Source organism: Mugil cephalus, chromosome 1 (assembly GCF_022458985.1).
Source record: "Mugil cephalus isolate CIBA_MC_2020 chromosome 1, CIBA_Mcephalus_1.1, whole genome shotgun sequence".
In the NCBI taxonomy this organism is placed as follows: Eukaryota; Metazoa; Chordata; class Actinopteri; order Mugiliformes; family Mugilidae; genus Mugil; species Mugil cephalus.
The window spans coordinates 54,305,285-54,326,949 of NC_061770.1; the positions used below are offsets into that span (position 1 = coordinate 54,305,285).

At 39.9% G+C, this 21,665-nt stretch overlaps 1 long non-coding RNA gene and 1 pseudogene across 1 annotated transcript; both read left to right on the forward strand.

The window, feature by feature from the left end:
• Positions 1–10,114: 10,114 nt before the first annotated feature.
• Positions 10,115–21,665, forward strand: part of LOC125015553 — a 36,802-nt pseudogene continuing 25,251 nt past the window's right edge.
• LOC125023585 lies at positions 12,830–13,220 on the forward strand. The gene is made up of 3 exons (XR_007114650.1): positions 12,830–12,877; positions 13,031–13,081; positions 13,163–13,220. It is a non-coding gene; the product is annotated as an uncharacterized LOC125023585 (long non-coding RNA).

Sequence of the window (21,665 nt, forward strand, 5' to 3'; positions counted from 1 at the left end):
AAGAAAGAGGAGGGTGAAAAGTGGAGGGGAGGCAGTGGCGGTTCTAGATCAAAATTACCAGGGGGGCCGAGGTGGGGCCAGTGTTTTTTCAGGGGGGCACACATATAAGGACAAAACAGGGCAATGTTTAAAATGTTTAGTTTCGTTTATTTAAAACCATTTAAAATCATCTCACTCTTTCTTTATGTACAGTATTGAGTACAGTAATATTTACATAGAAAAAGTAATAACGAATATGAAGAGATTTAAAATATAAAAACAAGAGGTGTAGACTATCTCATGCAGCCAGTGGAGTACTATGATCCCACACTGATTATGAGTCAATTGATCACATGACCTGGAAGCTGTTGAATGCAACAAGTACACTGTTAATCATAGCCCAGCTATGATCTGTCTCAACCTGTGCTATTTGATTTTTTGTTTTGTTGGATATGTTTCTTTTAAATTCCATAAGCCAGTGTGACATGGCAGGAACTGAATGGCTGTTTGACACAGGTTCAGTGACAGGTAGAGGAGGGCTGTCCTTGTTCATGCCGGCAAAACCAGAGCATAATACAGAACTTTCTTGTTTTGATCTGGTATTTTCTGGACAACACTGCCTGTAGCATCAAGGTAGAGAGTGACAGGTGATGTTGTTTTAAGGTGTTCAGACAGAATATTAAGTCCACCCTGTGTGTACAAATGTAGAGCGAATTGATCAGTTTGTAGGTGCTGAAGATAACCTTTAAATGATGCATGACTGCTGCTGTCCCGGATTACTTTCTGAGTGAGCATTAGTTCCAGCATTACATCGTTGTGAAGCCTTGAACTCTTCTTCACTTCAGAGGATATTTTCTTTAAAACATCCTTGGTCATGCTGCCATTTATGTTGCCAGCTGTTATTTCATCAACCGGTGTATTTACCAGATGTCTTAATGGAAATTGCTGCCACCTTTGGTTCTAGCTTTTGCTATTTTTCCTCTTGCAGGTACTTTGCTGGTCAAAATCTCCTTTGATTTTTTCTTTGTGTAACCGCACCAATGAAAATCACTTAAAAACTTACTTTTGTATTTGTTGATTTTGGCTTGTTTCTCTTAGATAAAAGGTAGACAGCTGCACACTCTCCAAAAGTGCATTTTGCTTTTGCACTGAAACAGTGACAACAAAAAACAAAATAATCTGTCACTTTTTCATTGTTTGAGTTTTGATTGACAACTGAGAATAGAAAGAAGGAATGATCCGCGGATTCCAGTCCGTTAGGTGGGAAGCAGACTGCAGACTACTTTACAATCCTATAGAGGAAGCAAGAAACAGGTTTGTTTGTTCACAGCAGCAACATATTCCAGAAATACTGCGAACATCAACCTTTCAGTTATTGGACGACCGCTCTACCCCCTGAGCTACTGCCACAATCGATAGTAGTGGAACAGATCAAGACCTTCTTGCTCATCACGGATCAGAAACAGGAAAACACGCAGCAGGACACACAGGTCTCAATAAATGCTCTGTAGTCTCATTGTGTATATGGCATCAAGTAGCTCCAGAGGTCCAAGGCCGTCTTCAAAAGTTGCACTATATATTTTCTTTAAGTGCTGAATTTGGTCTTCAAGGGACTCTGTGAGGTCCTTCTTATATTTGTCACAGAGCTTTGAGCTAATGCACTTGTTCGAGGGGCGAGACTCAATGAAGGATTGCTGGTTGAGGCGGCACCATGGACGTTGATTCCCATTAAAGAATCAGGAAACTTAGACAGAGAGATCCTTTTGTCTTTTTTAATACAGTTCTTTACAACATGAGTGTATTTAGTGTGTGGTCTGAAAATATAAAGAAAATAATAAAATGTATTAGAAATATTCTCTGAATATTATTCAACAGGTAAATCAGAATAAACATTCAAATAAACTGCTATATGATTTACAGTTAACCAGTAATATTCCTCACTTATGTATGAACTGCTACTTAGCACAATAGAGCAACAGTAATGTCATGTAAACAGTGGAGAAAACTGTAGTTTCCAACATAACCTTAGCAGGGGCAAAACGTGCTTAACAGCATTAGCTTATATATCCAGAGTGTAAACAACAGCAAATAATTCCACATTTCAAAATTCTTATTAATATTAAGCTTAGACACGATCACAACAATAAACTGAGTTGTAATGTTAGTGCTAGCAAACTAAATATTCATCATTAAACCACCACAGGCATCCAAACTTAGCTGCAGTGCTAGCAAAGGGGAGAGCTAACAGCTACTGTGCTACAAGCTGCTCAGCTTAGCTAACTCAACTCACAGAACATATTTCCATGTAACACAAAGTGCAATGAAAGTCGAAATATTAATAACTAAGAGGTAGAAAACACTTACATTTCCTCAAGAACGCACACAGGATACGGTGAACACACACACATAGAGTCCATGCAGCTTCAGCCTGCTCACTAGCTGCTCTGCTGCTCGTCAGTGTGGCTGATATATTCTGACCTGTCCAGACTGCGCTACTGCCGTTTCACCAGCAGATGGCGTCTCACGTGCTGGGCTTTCTCACAGCACTGATGCTGTCCTGTGGCTTATTTCTGAATTTCCACAGGACGCAGAACTCGTCACATATCTGCTGCATTGATGGGAACCGTACATGTAGCTGAGAGATTATGCTGTCCATTGCAACATGAAACACTCCATCTCTGAATTGGATCTCTGGGCTTTGCTCTTCTGTCCCTTGCTTCTCTGGCTCATCAAAGAAATGCTTCCTCTTTCTCTGTCTCATTTCTAACTGGGATTTGATGCCCATGGACGTGGCAGCAGCAGTTGCCTCTGTCAGAAAACTGTCCCATGATGCACGCATGCAGGCAATCTCCTCCTCCACTTCCTTTATATTGACAGCTTGTACATCTAGTGAGATGGTTGAGGACTGGCTGGTAAGATTTCTATCCTCTATGCATTGTAACACCTGGACCCAAAAAGTGAGGAGCAAAACTGCATTAAAGGACTGAAAGTAGGTCTTTAGACTCTGTGCTTCAGCTTTGGCTTCACTGGTGAGGTTACCTGTTGTGATAAAGGTGTCTAATGCCTGGATCACACCAGACAAATGTTTTTCCACTGGGGCACTGCCTCTATCCACACACTCCATCGTGTGTCAGACAAGTTGTGCAGAGAACAACCCAAAACTCTTGGTAAGATTTCCCATCAGTGAGGGCTGCCACTGAATAGTTTGTACAGTTGATTGATGAAGCCAAAGAATATGTGTATTTGTGGGCAGGCCCGGGCTGCATGGACACCAACTAGGTTTAACGTGTGAGATGCACATGGTGAGTATGTGGCCAAGGGATTTTTATCCAGTATGCGAGCTTGCACTCCTCTCACTTTTCCTGCCATGTTAGCTCCGTTATCATAGCACTGACCCCTGCAATCAGCTACATCTATCCCATGTTCACGTAGTGATAGTGATTTCCTCTCCTGTCTTTTTTCAAAAGTCCTTAAATTCAAGGAAACGTTCATTTATTTCCCACCCACCCTCAGTGGAAGTTTGACTGACATACCTCAGCAACAGTACATTTTGCTCCAAGTTTGACACATCTGGGGTTGCATCACACATTATGGAATAGAATGTCGTTTCTTGCCTTTGCTTCAAAATAGTGTTTAGGACACGCTGAGCACAAAGTTCAATAAATTGGTTTTGGCTGTCAGGTGAAAGGTAATGAGCTTGGAGTCTCTTTCCCTGTTGCTGTGCTCTCTAATGTTTGGTAAATGGTCATTTAGAATGGTCATTAAGAAAATGTCCATTGTCTGGCTCATCTAGTGTATTTGTGCTGCCCCTGAATGGCAGATTCCTGAAGGCTAAGTACAGTGTTACATCCAGCAGCACCTTCAGTAGTGCTTTGTTTTTGTTTTTTTTCCCGATTTCTGTTTCCATCAATTTTAGTTGTTGGCTGTCAGTTCCAGACGTCTGTAGGACAGAATGTTGTAGGTTCTTCCATTTCCAGTAACAATGTTTGTGCGAACGGTTTCTTTCATGTTCTGGAAATCTCTCATAAAGCTTTCTGTATTTTATATTGGATATTTTCATCCCATCTGTGGAATTTAGTGCACCAGTTGACCTTTTCTCTACTTCAGAGGAGAACAACAAGCATGGTAGGCAAAATAAGGCCTTTTTTGAGTTGCTATATACTATCCAGTCCCTATCGATTTTTTCTCTTGCATTGTGGGACGTGGAATATGTCAGATAGTTTGGGAATTCCCTGCCCTCTGCATCTGCTGGCAACTCCTTTGCCCTCTGTGAAAAAGGCGCTGGTTTTGCCATCACATGTACGATGTTCACTCTGTCAGAATCCGGTAGCCTGACTCTGTCCCTCCGCGGGGCAGCGGGCCCCTCCCGCATCACTCTCTCTGACACCTGACTGCAGCTGGATCTCACTCCTCCTTCTTCTCTTTTCCTTTCTTTTCTGAGCACCGGACTTGTGCTGACCGGACATTTTGAGCGTCCTGAACTTCAAATCAAATGACAACATCAAATTTTGATCAGTGGCCAAACCATTTTTGTGTCGGGGGTGGGGGGGGTTCTTGACCACTATTTCAGAATCAGAATCAGCTTTATTGGCCAGGTATGTGAACACACACAGGGAATTTGACTCTGGTCACTTTGCTCAATGGTACAACAAAAATAAAGAACAACACTATAAGCATGAAAATAGAACGAATGAAGAAGAATAAAATTTCAAGGACAATTAGGAAGAAAACAAATAAAAAGCTTTTATTTAAATATTACATATTCTCTCCACAAATAGGACTATTTTATTTATTTATTTTAATAATTTAATGAAGGTCTCCTATCGGCGGGCGCGGTCAGCAGCAACAAGCTCAGCTGAAGACTGGAAGGTTTATTTCTATCTACTGACAATCAATGACCTCATCATTTCTATCTGAGACACCTTGAAAAGAGGAAATGCAGCCTGTGGTTCAAACTAAATGTCTGCTGTTCAGTAAATGACTTGTCTTGTGTCTTTCAACACACTAGAAAGAGGACAGTCTAGACTTAATTTCTTTTATTAGCATTTTAATACCTTAATCTAAAATCCAAATTGTTACTAAACATGTAGTTAATAACTGGATAGTGTAACGTTGTGCATAGCTGCATATACACACAAAGACTGAACAGACAGAGTGGGTGTAGTGGGTCTAATTTAATCACATGAACAGACAACATAGAATGACATAACATAAAGTAACATGCAAATATAAGTTACAATGCTTACTGCCTTCTCCATCACACTTTTAACTAGTTTCATGTTTTCTTTCCCACCAAGGGTTAACTCAGTTTGCATTTGCTATTGCTGGACCGGAGGTGACAACATGTTAAACCCTCTGCAGAGGTGTGAGGTTTGTTGAAAAAAGAAGGAAGTAGACAGAGACTATCTTGGTACAGAGCAGAGTGACACGTTGTGAGGACTGGATGTGAGGACGATCTCAGAAATCTTTCTCTAAAACGGGTGACACGTTGTCAGTGCTGGATGTGAGGATGGGACACACTTTGCTTCATGTGCTGGGATTATTGTGAAAGTACATCACTTTGAGTGTTGTCTAAGAAGTCACTCCAAAATCTAAAACGTGTCCAGCTGAGTGACTGAGGTGACTTCTCAGTCTATCATGTGTAAAATAGTTGTGAGTTCAGAGTGGACAAGGAGCTGGTTTAACCCAATGAAAGTGGTGTGAGGTCTTCTTTTTAATGCAGCAAAGGAAGTGGGATTTAATCAAACAGAAAATGATTCAGCAGTAAATCCCCACATAGTTCACTGTTTCTTTTCATAGGCTACAATTTAAAGTTTCTCTTCAAACAAAATGCTTGTATTTCAAAGGCCCAAAGAGGTTTTAATTGTCATTTCAAGCATATAATGAGAGGATGAGAGGACGTTCCTCCAGGACCATGGAGCAAACTTGTAGACATAGGACTAAGTACAATACTAGAAATTTCCCTCGGGGAAATTTTGAAGGGGCTACGGGAGCAAATTTCCCGGGGGAAACCGTCTCTGTCAACATGGGAATTAGCACACTTTGCCAACATTTAGCACAATTAGCTTATGGTTAGCACAGTTAGCTTACAGTTAGCCTGTGTGTGAGAGAGTATGTGCGCTTTTTGCGCGCATTACTCCTGTGTTTCCTCCACAGTTTCCTGTGTGTTTGTGTGTGCGTGTGCATGTGTTTGCATGTGTGTGGCGCACTTGTGCGCGCCTGTGTCTGTGTATGTGGCTCTAATAACATAAAGTAATGTGTGTTTATGTGTGTGTGGCGCGCGTGTGTGTGTGGTTGAGGGTGAGGAGGGTGCGCTTGCGTGCGCCTGTGTGTGTATCTGTAATTACTAAGTTACCTGTGTGGGTGGGGAGGTGTGTGTGTTGGTGTGTATTGTTGTAACATAAATGTATGGGACACAGGGATCATCTGTATTAACAGCAGAAACATCTGATTAATGAATTGGTCTCAGCTGTGGCCCAGAGCTGCGGCTCAGGGGGTTGCCGTGGCAACTCACAGTGGTCGTCAATGACGACAGAAGCGCGCGGAGCCCGGGAAAACAGAAAAGGAGTGAGATTTCCCCCCTTTTTGTGGCCCTCACATTTGGGCTCACTGTGACAAAAGGGTTTGCTCCTATCAGAAAAACAAGCAGACCGTGGGCGTCCTAAGACATTCCTGAAGACTTTGATATGTTTTTGTCCTTGTAGAGAAAATATTTTGGACACACTCACGAGTTAAACACAAAGGTCCTTTTTCTTTTCTCAGAAAATCTTTGCATTGAAGTGAATGGAGAGCAGACAGGAACTTTACCGCGAACAGAGGCTCGCAGTTTAAATTCTGTACGGTCCTCACTGCTTTGCTGAGCACATTGTGAGAGACACAACCGGTTTGTCTACAGCTGTGGAAAAAATCATGGCTCTAGTGTGTAAATTGTGGCCAATGGAAAGTTTATCGCAGTTTTTCACGACTTACGTCTCTTACGGCTTCGCCCCGAGCCTCCAGTCTACAGCAGCAAGATGTAGACTGGAGGCTCGGCCGTTGCCCCGTAGCCCCTAAAAAGGGGACTGAACATAAAGAGGATGCGTGCAAGCTGTCCCAGAAAAACAGTGTCAACAGTGCAAGAACAAGATACAAACACTCCAACACAAACAGTACAAAACATTGGGAGACAATGCAGCTAGAAAAGACATTACACAGAACGAGAGCAGCACAGACTGATAATCAGACTAACAGATTTATGAGTTGGATGGTTGGAAACATTTGACTGATTAGCAGCATCATGTGTGCAAGGGATGCAAAGATGTGGGGAAAAGGGAAACTGACAGGTTATGAGTATAGTTGTGATATTATTGGGGGTTGTGGGGGGAGTGTGTTTACGTGTTTGTGTTGTGCCCCAGTCTCCGTCAGTTCAAGAGTCTGATGGTTTGAGGAAGGAAACTGTTCCACAGTCTGGTTGTGTGGGCCTGAATTCTCTGGTACCTTTTCCCAGATGGAAGGAGGGAGAAGAGTTGTGAGGGGTGTGTGGGCTCATCCATGATGCTGGTGATGTGTGGATGTAGTGTGTGGTGTAAATGTTGCTGATGAAGGGTTGTGAGACTCTGATGATCTTCTCTGTCCTCACTATCTGCTGCAGCATCTTGTGCAGTTCCCAAACCAGACGTGATTGCAGCTGCTCAGATGCTCTCTAGGGTTTCCCTCTGTAAAATGTGGGTCAGGATGGGACCACAAACTGATAGAAAGATGGAGCAGGGACCCCCTACTCGTTATATAGTCTAAAATTCAGTTTTAGATCAAACGGGCTATTGCCATGAATTAAACACACCTTTTTATTGTACATTCAGTACTAAGCTGTTCAAAGAATAGACAGGTTCATATTTCATGTTCATATTTTTTTTTTGTTGTCATGGTAACATTAATAAACAGACCTAATATATGACACAAAAATCATTTGTGTTCGATCTAAGTGCCATGTCTCCATGAGTATAAAGAATGTAGTTACAAACTGTCCATTCTGCTACGGGTTTATTTCTATTACTGACAATCAATGAACCTCATCTTTTTCTATATGGAAAACCTTAAAAAGGGGAAATGCAGCCTGAGGTTCAAACAAACGTTGCTGTTCAGTGATGACTATTTTTGATGCTTTAACTTTCAGACACAGCAGAGAAACAGTTTTGTTGCTGCCAAACTACTTGACTTTCTGAAGCAGACATTTCTCAATGCAACATTCTTCATTGTTACTGTTTGATATTTCTCACTGCATCATACGACTATGTGCATAGTGCAACAAAGTCTTGATAACTTTTGATCAGAAATGATCTTTTCAAGGAGTCAGACATATAAATGATATAAAGCAACATGTGAATACCCACTTCCAACACTCATTGTCTATGACCTCACAGTTTGACTATTTCTACATCATCTTTACCATCAAGATTTAACATAGTTTGTATTAGCAGTAGCTGGACAGGAGGCCGTCAACATGTTAAAACCCAGAGCAGTGGTCTGAGATGTTGGGGGGGCTGGATGTGAGGATGATCTCATATTGTTGTGAAGTGTAACTTCTTTATCGCTGTTCTTTCTTCCTCTTCATGCTGCAGTTGTTGTTTCCCCTGGTATGAAGTTGAAGTCTTTGTCTGAAGCAGAGTGACACGTTGTCAGTAAAATGAACTCGAACAAAACAGTACAACTCAATACAGTCATGATGAAATGGATATATACAATATAACACACACAAATATATCTTACAGTCAACAATGTGATTTTTAGGTAAAGTGTTGAAATAAATATCTACTCTAAGTTCGTATGGTTGTAGGTTTGATAGAACAAGTGTGAACTGAGTTTGTATTTGCATTTAGGGGACGGGAAGGGGTCACAGTGTTCTGTGGTCAAACCCAGTGTAGTGCTTGGAGTTTTAGTGAAGACAGAAGAAGGGGTGGAACTAACAGGACAGAAATAAAACATTAGCAGAACCCCATGATCTCATACTGACATGAATCTTCTTTTTGTCCTCACAGTTCACTGTTTCTCTTCATAGACTGCAGTTCCAAGTTTCTCTTGATACAAACAGGAAGTATTCTCAGGTACAACAACGAGTGTCAGTGCTGGATGTGAGGATGGGACACATTTTTCTGTGTGTGCTGTTGTTGACCTGTGAGTCCCAAACTATTTATCTTCATACATGTAGGCAGGGTTTTGACAGGTGATCTGATGTATTCAGGAGCCAACAACTGTGTTGAATAGTCACAGACAGATAATATTGGTTCTTAAATTTGTTACATTTATTCACTAATCGGGTTCCATATGAACTGTAAATGTCATAAGAGCCCCAGTTTATTTTTAAATTATTTCTTTCATTGTTGAAAGTTTTGACTTTTAATTTTAGTGTTGGATCACCCCCCCCCCTCCTCTACTGTGGAAAAGGGCTCAAGGTCAGTTTTTCTCTATTTATTATTTTTTTCATTCAAGATTAAGTCTGAACGTAATTTCATCCTGAATTGTTTTGTCAGTATATTTATTACTTTAATCTATGTATCTAAACAGTTGTAGAGTAAAATAGAAGTCAGTTTATTTTATGTTGTTAACTGAGTAAATTGAGGGGGAAAATTTGTGTTTGGTTGTAGATGCTGTGCTGACTACTGACCCCTACTGGTCACCTTTGTTCACTGGAGAGTCTGTTACCTTCATTTTTGACATGAAGGAAGGAGGAGTCACTGACTGGGATTATAAAATCAACAAGGATGGTGGAGAATTTATTCCCTACTACACACATCAACGCTACACATTAATTCGTCTGTCTCCAGGTCACAGTGGTGAATATCAGTGCTGTGGTTACAACAAGAGATCAACTCAGACAAAGTGTAGTAAAACTGTCACTTTAACTGTATCTGGTAAGATCTCATTGTTTATTGTCTTATTCAAGTGTGTTAATTTTATAGAGTAAATATTATTTGAATGTCATTGAATTTGAGCCCTTTGATCAGGACGTCTGTATTTAAAATAAAATGACTTCATTTTAGCTCTGCCACCATGTTGAAATGGAATAAATCACAGCTCCCTTCAAAGTATTTAAAACAAATTATAAATATAGTGGATTGTCTGTTGAAGCATCCATCCTTTTGTCAAGTTCATTAAAATAATGAAGAATTCAAAAAAAGTATTTTACTGAAAGTGGCAGGTTGATATGACAGAAAAATCTGAACATACATCAAAACATTTTCTCATTTATTTTTTAAACATCAGATAGACCCAGGCCACACTGACATCAGGACCAACAACCATACCAGTAGGAGGCAGAGTGACACTGACCTGCTCTGTGGAGCCCTCTGCTGGATGGAAATATGAGTGGTTCAAAACGTAGCACAGACACCTCTGAAGTTCGCGTCAAAACAAATGATGGAGAAAACAGAGTTATCAGTGTATCACAAGGAGGAATCTACCGGTGCAGAGGAGGAAGAGGAGGAAGAGGAGAACCAGTTTACTACGCTGATATCAGTGATTCAGTCACCATTGAGATAACCTGTGAGTTCAGTTATTTAGTTTGAAATATTCATGATTTTCATTGGAATTTATGATGAAATCTACAATGTTGAGTTTTCTCTGTTGATTTCATGTTTCTATTTGTGTCCCAACTGTTCATATCTGGGGGAAACAGTTTCCAACAAGATGGATGTATTTTATACATGGTTTACAACAGATTTCATAGATTGAAAATCAATTCCAACTATACACCCAACGTTGAATGTAATCTACCATCAGTAATTAGTAAACTTGTTTTCATTCTGATAAACCTCTATCAACAGATAAACAACCTGTCCTCTCTGTGTCTCCATCATGGCTGAGTCCTGGACCCTCAGTAATCTGAGCTGTGAGGTTGAACATCCATCTGCAGGAGGAGGTTTTACTGGTATAAAGCTGTTCTGATCTATCACACAAGTATCAATATTCCAACTATGAGCTGCTTCCTGGTAGCATCAGTGGAACTGAACAAGATTCCTACATCATTGATGGACAGACACACACAGCAGGATATGTGTGTAGAGCTGGAAGAGGAGAGCCAGTGTTTTACACTGATTACAGTCCACCTCAGTTTTCTGGTCTGGAGGCCCAGTTTCTATGTTCTTGATTTTCTTTTATCTTCTTTTTAACCCAGGGTTTAGTCTGCTTCCAGTAAAACATGTCTTAAAACTAAAGACTGTCTTACATGTTAAATAGATGTTAACATTTATGTTTCCAGTGTGGATGAAATAGTTTAAGATGTATTTCATTACTTTATGTAACTCAACATTTATTTTTAAAGCTGTTTAAATATCATTTTTTATTCATTGTGTATATTATTGTACAGTAGATTTCTGAGGTGTGTACTCTTCATTCATGGTTGATTTTCCAGATTTCCATTCATCAGCTTTCCTCTCACAGTGAATCCTGACGAGTGCAGCACTTCACCACTGACTCTGTCTCTCTGAGCGGTGAGGGAAACTCTACTGAGTGGAGAAGTGAGGAGGTTTACTGATGATGGCGTCCTGTCAAAACTGTTCTACCTGGGGGACAATGATGGATCAACATGTAAGTTAATAGGTTAGGGGACAGTAATGCAGTGTACTGGTGTGAGTCTGGATCAGCTTTCAGCAACGCAGTCAACATCACTGGACAGAGTGAGTATTAATCACATGTTACTGTCATCACCCTGAATCTGCTGATCTCTACATTAAATGTCATGTTGTTTGACTGTTTTCCAGCTGATTGTATCATCCTGGTGAGCCCTGTCCATCCTGTCACTGTGTTCCTAGTTTTCAGTTTATTTTTAATAGTAGCAGTCGTCATATGAAAAGACCATTTGTTAAGTTGATTTATACTCATATTTAACTGAATGTCGTTATTATTTCCAGCAGTGTCCAGGTCTGAGAGCTCTTCATTTCTTCTTCCATTGATCGTTGGACTGGTTTGTGGAATTTCACTGATTATTCTCCTGCTGCTGCTTCTTTGTTGCTGCAGAAAATAAGGGTGAGACATTTTCCAGTTGATCATTTACTAAAATTACTGATAAATTTGATCTTGTGACATGAAGTGAAGAACACTTGTACACATATTTGTATTTGTCTCTTTTCCAGATGCATGCAGAAAACGGGTTGGTCCAAACACTCTTGTCTCATCTTGATCATCATAACAATATTTTTCCATGTTCCTTATTAAACTCCTTCATGCTTTAGTCTCTCTCAGCCCTCTGAACATCAACCAAGGCTCTGCTACACAGCAAACAGTAAACCCAGAATGAAACTCAAGTTTACTCCTCTCTTCTCCATGGTCAGCCTTTTCCCAATCATTTTTTTACAACTTTTTTCTAACACCCACTTTGACTTTTCAATCAAAAGCTCAAGTGACTCATTGGATGTTGTCTTGATTTTCTCTGCCCTGTAGCTGATGTTTGTGTCTTATGAATCAATCAGAGGCTCTGGAAAACACAGGAAGTGGTACAGTAGAAACTTTGATTCATGTGGAGCTGTCAGACATTAGATTATTATCAATGGCTGATCTAAACTCATGGAACATGATTTCAGGGGAACCAGACCATGAATCCAGAAATATTTACATCTCACTTCAGCTTCAAGGTGAGGAGTCACTACTAAAACTATCAAGTATGATAATATTTTAGTTGTTATCACAACTACCAACCTCTAATAGTACATAGAGTGTGAGAGTAAATTAAATTAATCTGATGCATTTATCTTAACAGGGAGACATGAGACTGAGAAGAGCTCTGACTACAAATAACGTGAATCCTGAATCTTTTTCATGTGTCACATGGAGCCAGTCTCAGAGAACCAGTCAAAATCCCTGCCACAGTCCAGACTGTTCAGCCAGGATGAAAATCAGCAGCACATATACTCCTCTCTTCTCCACGGTCAGCTCTCCGTTCAAACAAACTTGCTTCCAGAGCTCCCAATGTGCTTCAAGTTCATGGCCGTTACATTAATAATAACAATGTTTCCTGCTCAACTAAATCGGGCTTCTTTTAAAATGATTTTCCTTTGTGCTGATTTTCACTGACCTACAGGTGATGCTTGTGTCTATGAGTCACTCAGAGGTCCTGAAAACACTGGAGATGGTACAGTATGAACTTTGATCCATTCACACTCTCCAACATCATATGTTGAAATTCAAGCCAGTTCAAATGTTCTGATTTCAGTTGGACGGGCCGGTGGCTCCACAAATGTCAAATCTCAGACTGAGCTCAGAGATGTTGGAAGAGGAGTGAGTACACAAAACATTACACAAGTCAATTATTGCAAATTCTCAGTTCAAACTACATCCCCACATACTGTATGTCATTTTACCAAAAGTTTGTGGACACCTGAATACCGTACCTGTACATGCAGACTGTGATTGTTTAATTTCATTTTCTAAACTCAGCTCAGAACATGTGGTATTAACACAAAGTAACAGACTTTGTTTATATGTTAAAGGTTTAGTTTCTGTGAAATCTTACGGGAAAAAACGAGGTGATTCAGGGAAAAAGCTCCGAATACTAGAATGTGAATCCAGACTCATCTACAGGTAAAATGTTTAGTAACTGAGTCATTTTCAAATGAATGAATGAAAAATATGCCATATCATCATTTAATGCACAAACGATAGGACTTGATTAAAAAGGTGTTTAAGTCGATAACTATGGAAGCATCAGGTGTGCTGATATGTGCGGGGGACTGGAATATCAAACTACATCTCTACCTCTACCTCTCTGGACTCCACCAACAGAACAAAACATATAAAATCAAAAGCTTTGTACACTAGAAAACTGCTCAAAGAAATAAGCATGATGGATGTGTGGAGAGAACTACACCCGACCGATAAGTGTTTTACATTCTGTTCTCATCCAACGTAGGGTACTGGACAACTGAGGATGATCTTGACACTATATTTGGACAACAGACCTAAAGAGACTAAATAGCAGCCTCTTAAATGACTCTCAATGCCAAAATTACACAAATAAAGAACTTACAGATTATGTGTTGCATAACGACAATGGGAAGGTGTCTCTGAGTATATTGTGGGACGCAGCCAAGGCTGTTATTAGGGGCAAAGTTTTAATGTGGTCAGCTCGTAAGAAGAAAGAAAAGGAGAAACAAATGAATGACCTGACTGCAAAACTAAAACCCCCGGGAAACACAGCATATAAAAGTATAATGACGTCGATATTCTAAAACAAACTGAGGATAGAAACAAACACTAATAGCATCTATGAACGCCAACTGGAAAAATAAAGCTGTCTTAAATGAAGCAAAAAGATCTAAAAAGCAACTGGCATGGAAGCACGTAAACAAATGGCTGAAAGATTTGTTCACAAACTTTTAAAAAACCCCAGATTAATAAGATGCACCACGATTGAAGACATCCAGCCTTCATTTGAAACTTTATTAACAAGAACTTATACCACAAGCCCAAGAAAGCTGAGGCATCAGTTGTATCAGATTTTCTATCATCTTTAGATTTACCATCATAGGAACAGAACAAAATAATGACCCAAAAAATTAACAGAGGAAAAAAGAAATAAATGCCTGGAGCCGATGCTTATCCATCGATATGGTATAAACCTTCCTAGAGATCCTTGCCCCAATACTTAAAAAAATGTTTTAATTATGTCCTTAGAGGGGCGGTGACTCTCCTGGAGACGAGCTATAATTTCAGTCCTTAAACCAGGTAGAGACAAGACAGAACGTAGCTCGTACAGACCCACATCGAACTAAACGTAGATTATAGTTTTTTATGCATCAATATTAGCAAAAGAATGGAAGATATTGCCCCAGATCTGATTGAATCAGATCAGAGGGGTTTTTGGGTGAAATACAGGCGAGCCCAGGATAATGTGCGACGTGCTCTCCCCCTCGTTCCTCAGATGAGAGGCCAGTGATAGGGAAGCCATAGTCATCAGCCTTGACGCTGAAAAGACTTTTGATTCTGTTCGGTGGGAACATTTATATCTAGTCCTTAAATGTTTTGGATCAATGATCAGGTAATAGGATGTCTGAACTGACTCTACTGCAGCCCCACAGCCACAGTTAAAATAAGTGGGTCCTTATCTAAAACGGTACGACTTTAAAGGGGGTGTTGTCAAGGCTGTCCTCTGAGTCCTATACTTTTTGTCTTTTCATAGACCCCAAACTGGCACAGGCGATAAGAGATAAGGTATAACCGGCGTATTGACTGGAAACACACAACTTAAAATCTGCATGTACGCAGACGATATTTTAATGAGTCTTTGTAACCCTGAAATAAATAAGTCTCCCTAAATGATTGTGTCTACTTAAAGAATTTGGTACATACACAAACTAATTTACACAAAACCAGACGTTGACGTTTAACGTAACCATCTAAAAACATTTAGAGAGCCTGTAAATTCAAGCTGACTGGTGACGTAATTAATACCTTGGAGTGCACAGACACTGTTTATGATCAGAGCTATAGCTCCATAACAGACCGACATCAAATCAGATCTAATCGCTGCTCATTTTTTTACCAACAAATTGTACAGTCGCATAGACGTAATTAAGATGAATGTACTGCCCAGAACTCGTTCCTCTTTCAGTCATTGCCAATCAATGTAGCTCCAATCAATGGCCCTACACTGCTTGGAAATTACTACAAAGCAGCACAGCTATGCTTCCTGGTCAACTGGTGTGATCCAGACTTAGATGTAAAATGGAAAGAAATAGAACAAAACTTCATAAATGCACCTCTACCGTCTATATTGGGAGACAATACCCTCCAGAAATAATATTTACATAAGTTCTATTAGTTGGACTGTGACCCCTCTAAAGATCTGGAAACAAAACCTCAGAGACCCAGAATTTGAAAGAAATGCATGAATATCACAGTGGGGGGACGTCTGACACAGATTTCACAGCAGCCAAACTGGACAGCAGATTTACATCCTGGAAAAATTTCCATATTACCTCATACTGTAAGGTCTCTACCAACTCAGGGTTTAACTCAGGGTTTGAACAACTCGGGAAAAAAAAACAGGATTTTTAGATATTTTCAAATGAGAGATTATTAAAACTCCTGAAGAGGAGGGAGGGAATCTGATGGGATATTCACCGATGCATATACAGGAAACCCCCAGCAGAAAACTGATCTCCCAGGATTTACTCAGCTTTACAAAACAGACAGAGGCCCTCTCCACACTGTACCTGGGAAAAACATGGCAAGATTCTTCATAACTCCTAAATGAAAAGTTAAACAGACCAACAATCCAGCCCGTGGACAACGTTGGAGAGGGTGTGGTACAATAGCTGCTGTCCCTTTTCCCACATATTCTGGGAACAAGTCCTAATATTTCTTCAAAATGGGCAGATGTAATAGTAGTAATCAGATCAATATTTAAGCTCCCAAACCATCTAAATTTTTCAGCGTAATATATTTAGGAAACATCCCAAATGAGGAAATAAACAAGACAGATGTTTGTTACAGTTACTTTTTAAGATGGAGCAAAAAAAGCAATAACAGGAAATGGGTGAGTAACAAGGGGTCCAACAATTTCAGACTGGATAGAACCAGCTGAAGAGCGTGGAACATAGCCCATGGAAGATATTCAAACACCATGTGTCTTTGTATGCCAGAGTGGAGGTATAGCGCTTATAATTTTCTGATTCATTGGCCAAAAATAGTCCCACCTGGTGAGACTGGAGGAGAGTCTCTGCAACCCCTGTTCCTTTCCTAGATTTCACTGATAATGTTACAAAGTTAATGAAGTGTGAAGAAACACAATAATCAAAACAGTAAATTACAAACTCAGATTGTTGTTTGATTTCAGGTCCATAAAGAGAAGTGCATCATAAAATGAAACAAGACAAGTCTGGACAACAACATGAAAAAACAACATTCATCTGTAAACATGTGTTTGATGAATTTATTCAACTGCTGCCCATCCAGACATAAGACACACAGTCATTAATGAAGATCAGATGAAAGAATGACCTCATCTGGATTTAATGTCTGTATCAATGTCAACACTGATGATACTGTCTGATTATTATATCTATTGTTGTTGCATTGATGTGGTCAATCTGCAGGTTAAACACACCATCTATCTATAGACCTCAACATGATGTATATTCTACTTTATTTCTGTTTAGTCTCATCAATAACTCAGTTCATTAAAGTCAGTTCAATGTTTAAATGTCTGAATGATTGTTGAGTTTCATGGAAGTGTTTTTGGTTTCCATCAGTCTGTGTCTCTTGTGCTTTTGTTGTGTGCAGCACTGCCCCCATGTGTCACAATCAACAGTCTATGGTCATAGTCAGCAGCAACAAGCTCAGCTGAAGACTGGAAGACTTTTACTATATATAAATATATTTATATAATATTATATTCACTGAACACTTTGTGTATAAAAAGTCTTAATATTTAACTTGTTTTTGTAGATAAAATATCTTTATTCATGCTGACATTTCCCATCACAATACTGAACGGATGCTTTCAAGTGTTAAACAGAGGGATGGGATGTTAGTTCTGTTGAAAAAAGAAGGAAGCTGACAGAGACCATGCCAGAAAAAAAGAATATCCCTGATCTCATTTTCCTCACAGTTCTTTCTTCCTCTGCCAGTTGTTGCTTCCTGGTATTAAATCATCTTTGAAGAAACCAGAGAGGCTCTGAAGGAAGTTCTCCCTAGCAGCTGGTGATAAGGAAATAGGACAGCTGTTTTGTGGAGCTATAGATATGATGAGATATTATCAGATTGGTATTGTTTGTGTGATGCCATTATTCAGATGTAATTTGTCATCACCTGTTTATTGTCAAGTGCTGTGGTCCCCTCTCTCACTTGCTACTGTGTCTTTGTTGTGAGGGTATTGATTGTGGTTTTCTGGATTACATTATGGGATGAAAAATTTCCAAACCAAAATCACCACTGCTGCTCAGTATCATTTTTGTATCGGGCCTCTTACAAAATCATAACTCCCAAACTTGAGTCAAGGAAAACTGACAAACTACAGTCACTCATTTCAGCACCGGACAGCTCCTCTGAACCTCTCTCTACTGCCTGGCTTACACAAGGTGAGCTAACTTCAGCACTGGACAGCGTCACTGGGGGCCCACATCAACTTCACATGGCTCAGTTTGAGGCTTAGTTGTGGATCTGGATCTTACAAAATAATCCACTGACAAAGATTGAGCATCATCTCGCACTACTGGAGCTTTGAGTAAAGTAGATAAGTTTGGCATCACCTTTTGGATCAGCAGTCAGCTGTTCACAGAACAAAGACGGGTGCTCCAGTTCAGTAACACTCTTTGAACTGACATCATCTGCCACTTCTGAAGAACACAAATGATCAACACGATGATCAGAAAGAAAACTGGAAAATCAACCTCATCCTGGTCACGGATCCAGTAACCAGTTAGAAACGTCCAGACAAGCTCATCTAGACACTGTTTGTTTAACTTGACTGTTGCTTCAGGTGCAGTCAAAAACTTTCCACTGGTTAAATCATTCCCCATGAGAAAGTCAACCACCTTCACCTTATACCAAGTCTCATTCCACAAAGACTTTATGTAACTGCACATCAATTTATCTTTCAGGCCAAAACCTTCACTGTCACTTCAGAACCAGCAGTGAATCCATTATGAAAGGGTAAAACTCCCTCCTCAATGAAAGACTGAGAAGCAACCCTCTTAAATGAGGGTCAGAACAGTTCACAACAATATCCTGTACAGATGTGTTTGGTTCTCGTTGCAGTAAAAGAATAATAATTCTTCTCATTTCCCATATATTAACCTCCTAATACAGACCTTACAGGTTTTATAATTGTCTTGTGTTTACATCTGACAGCCAACAGAGGGTGCTGTTCATTGCTTTATCTTCTTGACTGGGGTTTTCATCAGACTGTAGTAACCACCAGTGATGGGAGTAACGGCGTTAAAATAAACGGCGTTACTTTTTCAGTAACGGGGTAATCTAACTAATTACTGTTTCCATCTTTATAACGCCGTTTCCGTTACTGAAAATTAAATGGGGCGCGTTACTTGGTTCTCAGCTACGGGAGCCGCGACGCTGTTTTTGCGGCGAAACAACCGCATAGGTGATAATTGGCTAAAGTGGCTTTCACGATAACCAATCACAGACAGTGTTCAGTTTATACACAAATCACATCCACACCCAACTAGCAGAGGTGAGCGGTAGCATTGCTGAATGTGGAGGAAAAGTTGTGAGCCGTCACTGATTAGTTTTCGGTCTCATGTTGTCGTATCTGCTTGTTACATTCTGACTAGAGGCCTGACAGACTGTATCATTGTAGAAGCTTCAGCTCAAAAACAAGTTTCGATCTACTCCCATAAAGACTGATCTCTGAAGGGCAGAGATTGTTGTTCCTTTTTTTTCTCCTAACAAATCAAATGTGTTGTTACACAATCGTCAATGGAAGCGCATAGGGGGAACAGGGGAAACGGTGATATTATATCCGGGCTTGTATAGTGATATCTCCCACTTTAACGATCATGGCAGCGCTCTGCATCCGAGAAAAGGGGGATTTGGCGGAATAAAAAAATTATCGGGCTCTGTACAGGACACAGTGATTTATTCTAATATCAGCAGCCTTCTGAATTCTTCAGGTCATCAACAACTGTAACTTTATCTGCAATGTACGCGATGACGTATGAGGGAGGGAAAAAACAGACACGTAGCTCTCACAGCGGGAGGTCCGACCCGGGACTTTTGCCGATGTGAAAGCGGTATATGTCTACCAGTTGGGGTCTGAGGTGCTATAAATATTAAAAGTTCTGTGTCAGTATGTGTTTATACAATTCTACCCTATGCATCTGGGTTGTGAAACCTGCTAAGAAAAAAATCTAATTATTAAACATATTTAAACTTAAAAAAAAGGAAGAGTAACGCAATAGTTACTTACTTACTACTGTAAGTGGAGTAATTCAGTTACTAAGTTACTTTTTGGGATAAGTAACTAGTAACTGTAACTAATTACTTTTTAAAAGTGACGTGCCCAACACTGGTAACCACTGGGTAAACTGCAACTCTAAACAATATTTCAACTTGTCTTTGTCTTATGAAGTTAGAAATGGACACGTATAATGATTTGATGATTCAGTGGCGTAGCCCTGTTTGAATAAAGTATTCTGAGGTTGTGACGGAAGTTTAAAAGTTTAGCAGACTGGCTTCTCTGAGTTGTAATGGCAAAGTGCGTTCCTGTTAGAACGCAGTCTATAAGTTCCCCAAGACTTAGGTGAAGAATAAAGAAGCAGGAGACAGTCCTTCCTTATGGCGCTCCCCATCCAGTTTTAAGCCAGGTACACAGATGTGGTGGGTGTGTTATATGTGTGTGTGCTTCTGGAATAAACCAAAAAAAAGAAAAGCATAAATAAAAACAGCTACGATGTGTTTAACCATAACACACAACCCGAAATATAATAAAAACAATAAATTAGCTTGAAATATATGAAATGTATATATCATATACGGGGAAAAAATATCCATGATATAATATATATATATCACATATTTAACTGACAACATAGAAAACGGTCAGTGGCATAAATAAAAACATAATCAAATGACCACTAGTGGCTGGATCTGGCTAAGTCACCTGCTCTGTCATGCAGCCTTCAGAACAGAGGTGATAACAGTTCACTGTGAGTCACAGAGCCACAAGATTCCTCTTAGGATGATTTGATTGTGGAACATTACCCCTCTGATGCATGAATTATGATATCCTGAGTCAAGATTTTGTTAAAATGTGTTTTTACTGTTTTTAGGGCATGAAAAAAAAAAAAACAATGAAACAAATATTAACTTTTGTTTCAAAAAAGAAAAAAAAAGAAAAAGATTTTCGGAAGTTACAGACATGTCCGACAGTTTAAACAAAAATGGAAGAATGAATCAAACTGATATTTATCATAAATCCATGAGCACTTATGTCATTGTATGCTTTGGAAAACACTTTAACCTACTTTCAGACACTTTAACATTCACTAGCTCTATTGCTAAAACATAAAAATAGGAAAACAAACATGTCAGCTAAATTCATGTTTCAAAACATCTGTAAAAAGAACAAAGAAAAGTCACTGCATCACTGATTTTTTTAATGAACCTTAATGAAAGTTGGCAAAGTATCCAGGGCACAGTGTCACACTTTCACTGCATGCAGATGTATTTGGTCTTTTCCCTGTGCCCTGCAGCATCGTGGTATCTGTTTGCTTTTGACCTGGGTGAGCTTGGGCCAGTGATTTCCTGTGCTGAACCTGACCACACTTGGTACTTTGGTCACTGTAACGTGCTTTGCTGAGGTGGGGTCCCACTGGGTCTTCCTCTCCTGCTTTGCTGAAGGGAGCCAGCATTTTATCAGTGCACGGGCCACAGAAGCTTTGAAGATGAGGAGATTCATCTTTTCCCATCCAGACATTAGGCAACAACGACGGCATCTAAAAACACTTGCATGTACCACAGCTTGTTTCTACGTCTGTGGGGATACACTGACACACACACTGGTCAACAAGATCCACCCATGTGTTGATAAAGGGCCACTGAGAAGGGTCTTTGGACACTAATCATCGTGTTTTCTTTCTTGAGCCATCTTTTGGCCACATCTTCAGGGGACTGGCACAGGTGGATGCCATGTGGATGACTGAACGTGTGACAGTGATGTGTCCGTTAGTGCTGACAGCAGAACAGGCCCCTCTTCC